Raw genomic sequence first — 4,058 nt, forward strand, 5'->3', positions numbered from 1 at the left:
TTATTAAGGGCATCCTCCAAATGCCTCCTAGATGTTGTCAGGCTTGTGGCATCAACCATCCCCTTGGTAAAGAAATGCTTCCTAATGTCCAGTCTAAACCTCCTCTACTGCCACTTTGGAGCATCCCCATCCAGTGTCCTGTCACTGGAATCCAAGGAGAAGACATCAGCACCTGTTTTTCCATGCCCCCTGCTCAGGAAACTTTAGAGAGCAACTGTCAGAAATGGTGGTAAATCCTCTGTGATAACATATTTAAGAAGAAAAAAAAAAGAGAAAAGAGTGATGTTGCAGATGTAATTGCATCCAGAGAAAAGGGGAATGAGAACATGTGAGAGGAACAGCTCTGCAGACACCAAGGTCAGTGGAGAAGGAGGGGCAGGAGGTGCTCCAGGTGCCAGAGCTGAGATTCCTCTGCAGTCTGTGGTGAAGCCCATGATCAAACACCCGAGCCCCTGCCTGGAGGGCACAGGGATGCAGAGATCCACCTGCAGCCCATGGAGGACTGAGAGGAGACTGTGACCCTGCGGGAGGCCCATGCTGGAAAACAGAGTCCTGACAGAGATCCACACACCCACGGGGAGAGGAGCACTGGAGCAGGTTTGCTGGTGGGACTTGGGATCCCATGGTTCACCCACACTGGAGCAGACTGTTCTTGAAGGACTGCATTCCACAAAAGAATGACCCACGTTGGAGTAGTTTGAGGAGAACTGCTGCTGTGGCATGTACACATATTGGGGAAGTTTGTGGAGAACTCTTTCCCATGGGAGGGACCCTACACTGGAGAAGGGAAAGGACTACTCTACCAGAGAAGTGGCAGAAACAATCTGTGATGAATTGATTGTAACCCTGATTCCTGTCTCCCTGTGCTGCTGGAGGAGAAGGAGGGAGAGCTGAAAAGGAGAGAGAAATCGTGGAAGGTGTTTTTAAGATCTCATTCTACTTCTTACTATCCAGCTTTGATTTTGTTAGTAATAAATTCAATTAATATTTCTAATTTGAGTCTATTTTGCCTGTGACTGTATTTGATGAGTAATATCTTTCAGTTCTTATCTCAACCCCTGAACCCTTTGCTATATTTTCACTCCCCTGTCCAGCTGCTGAGGGGAGTGACAGAGAGGCTTAGATGGGTGTCTGGCATCCAACCAGGGTCAACCTACTACACCAGTTCCAAAGGGTATAAACACAGTGGCTTGTAATCACATCTAAAAGTTCTCCTTTCCATGTATTACTATTCCTTAATCAAGGATCTGACATAGAGATCTCAAATCAGAGTTACTGGTTCCCAGTGGAACAGGACAGAAATTGATATTTACAAGTTCAGATAAAATGTACAGTATCTCCAGAGATTAGCAGAACCTGCAGCTGTAATGGCAAGTGGCTTTGGAGATCTCTTCTCTGCAGGGCGCACTGTAGGCATTTATGCTTTTAAAGGCTCATGGAGTATACTTCTTCCTTTCCACTTAGACATCTTTAAATATTAATTACATTGTTTTGCCCTTGTTTTCATAGCTGAAATTCAGTAAATAGTGTGCTATACTGGTGACTCCTTCTGAATTAGCTTTTATAAGCTGTTTCAGAGCTGTCTTCTGTCATGTTTCCCCAAGCACAGGCAAGGAGGAATTATAAATTCATTTATGCTAAGCAATGCTTTCCTGCTCAAATAGCACCCACAGTTGGTTTTTTTTTGTGGATACAGGCAGAATATGGTAATACTCAATGTAGGACAGGGATTCTTGTGCCAGTCACGTCCCAGCTTGCAAGAAAGGAGAGAAACCTTGTTTCTTCCTTCCACAGAAATGCTGGTGCATCAGGATGGTGGCAGCACAGTTTTTTTCCATCAGCACTGGAAAAAACCTTGGATTTACCTTTCCTCTAGTATGTCCTGAGAAGCACTTCACAGTGCCATCACAGTTTATCAATTATCCACAATTTATGCTTTTCCTTCCAGTTCACCCAAAATCCAGAGTGCCTCCTTCCACCTGGGGTTACACCAGAAAGCTACAAAATACCTCTAAGAAGATAGCTCACACTGAGTTTAACAGACATGAATTTCCACTTTTCTTTGGGGGGGTTAAAAGTTCATGCAAAAATAGGAAATAAACTATTACTTTAAGAATGAAGTAAAATGTCTATTGTATAATGCACACTGACTTCTTTCCAACCAAGCATAAAATCTTTTTAAAGCTGGTTTCTGTTCCTATATTTTCCATGTCAGTAGTGATAATGCAGCATTCAAAAATATAATTGATAGACTAGAAATTTTGTTTGGTTGTTTTTAGAGAGAAAAAAAAAGGCCAAATTGAAAATTCATGTATAATTTAACAAAAAGGAAGAAGGAGAAAAGGCATATAAAAAAAAGGAAAAAACTGTCACAAGTGTTAAATGGTGTATGATAAGTTAATGTTGGTAATGCATCATCTTTAATCGTAGTGTGGATGATGGGACTAAAGCAGAAACATGGAACGTGAAAAAAAGAGTGTTAATTGAAAAAGGGAATAAAAATTTTAATCAAAGAATAAGAAACTCATAAATGACAAGATTAATAACAACAACAACGAAAAAAAAATCAGAAATGCCAGGGTTACCTTGGAAGCAATTAGTTGCCATCCTGGAAGGTTGTGCAACAATCAGCCTCTAATGTACTTAATGGGCTTAAAGGTCATTTCTCACTCTCAACAATTCTTCATAATTCACTTCAGACACAATACAAAAATCACTGGAATATTTGACTGAGTATTACCTGCTGAGGCATAAATGCTTCATTTCTGATAGGGTTTTTAGATAATACAGAGCATTTTTTAATAACTGATTTGCATATAAATATGTCTGCATATTGGGCTCAATGGGAAATTTAAGGGGAAAAAAGGCATTTGTCCATCATTATGTTTTAAAAATAGAAGAGAAATGAGGGAAAAATGAGGACAGAGAAAGATGAAGGGAGGTGTGAAAGCTTCTTTCATAGCTGTTTTATCATTGTAAACAGTTAAATCCAGTTAAAGAGTTAAAGCAGAGAGAGTCCATTCACTTCCATCTCTGAGCAGGCCTTGGCACCAAAGCCTAAACTTAAACCCAAATTCTCAAGTTTGTTTCTGGCTTTGGAATATGTAAAATCTTCTCACAAGCCTTAAACCTGTCCCAAATTTTTGAGTCTCTAAATCCAGATTTGAACATAAGCTTGTCCCTACTGCAGAGAGACAGCTCCCCAAAAAATTACTTCACTGTTTTCATGATTTCTTTTGAGCTACTTTGGCAAATGAAGATGAGACATTAGACTCCTACACATGCTTACACCCATTAGGGAACCAATAAACCAAAACGCTTATTTATCCATATATTTACTTTGGAGACTGGCTGACAAGATATTGTACCTCACTTACCTGAGATAGTTACTACAGATGCAAATGCAGAAACCGATGAGTGGAGGCCTTGGGCAGGCATAATCACTTCTGCAACAGAAAATAAAAAATGTTTTTATAAATGCACTAAGAGCAAAAGGAGGGGCGAGGAAAACCTCCATTCTTTGTTGGACATGGTGGGGAATACAGTCACCAAAGACAAAGAAGAAGCTGAGGTACTTAACACCTTCTTTTCCTTTCAACAAGAAAGGTTTCAAGGACAGCTTGACCTCCTCAGCTAATAAATGGTGCTGGGGAGCAGAATAGCCCCCCTGTAATCCAGGAGGAAGCAGTCAGAGACCAGCTGAGTCACAGAGATGCTCACAACTCTATGGAGCCAGATGGAATCCATCCTAGGGTGATGAGGGAGCTGGCAGAAGAGCTCAACAAGCCCCTCTCCATGATTTATCATCAGTCCTGGTTGGCTGAGGAGATCCCAGATGACTGGAAACTGGCCAATGTGGCAATCATCCATAATAGGGCAGGAAGGAGAATCTGAGAAACTACAGGCCTGTCAGCCTGAGCTCAGTTATGAAACAGATCATCCTGAGTGCAGTCACACAGCCCTTACAGGATGGCCAGGGTATCAGACCCTGCCAGCCTGGGTTTAAGAGGGGCAGGTCGTGTTTGACCAACCTGATCTCCTTTTATGACCAGGTGACC

General features: G+C 41.6%; 1 long non-coding RNA gene across 1 annotated transcript in view; it reads right to left on the minus strand.

The window, feature by feature from the left end:
* Window positions 1-3,448, minus strand: part of LOC148224920 (uncharacterized) — a 35,723-nt gene extending 32,275 nt beyond the window's left edge. Inside the window, exon 1 of the long non-coding RNA XR_015801995.1 lies at window positions 3,378-3,448. This is a non-coding gene — a long non-coding RNA (uncharacterized LOC148224920). The remainder of the gene's footprint in view (window positions 1-3,377) is intronic.
* Window positions 3,449-4,058: the final 610 nt, after the last annotated feature.

This window comes from Sturnus vulgaris, chromosome 2 (genome assembly GCF_052056855.1).
Source record: "Sturnus vulgaris isolate bStuVul1 chromosome 2, bStuVul1.hap1, whole genome shotgun sequence".
NCBI lineage: Eukaryota > Metazoa > Chordata > Aves > Passeriformes > Sturnidae > Sturnus > Sturnus vulgaris.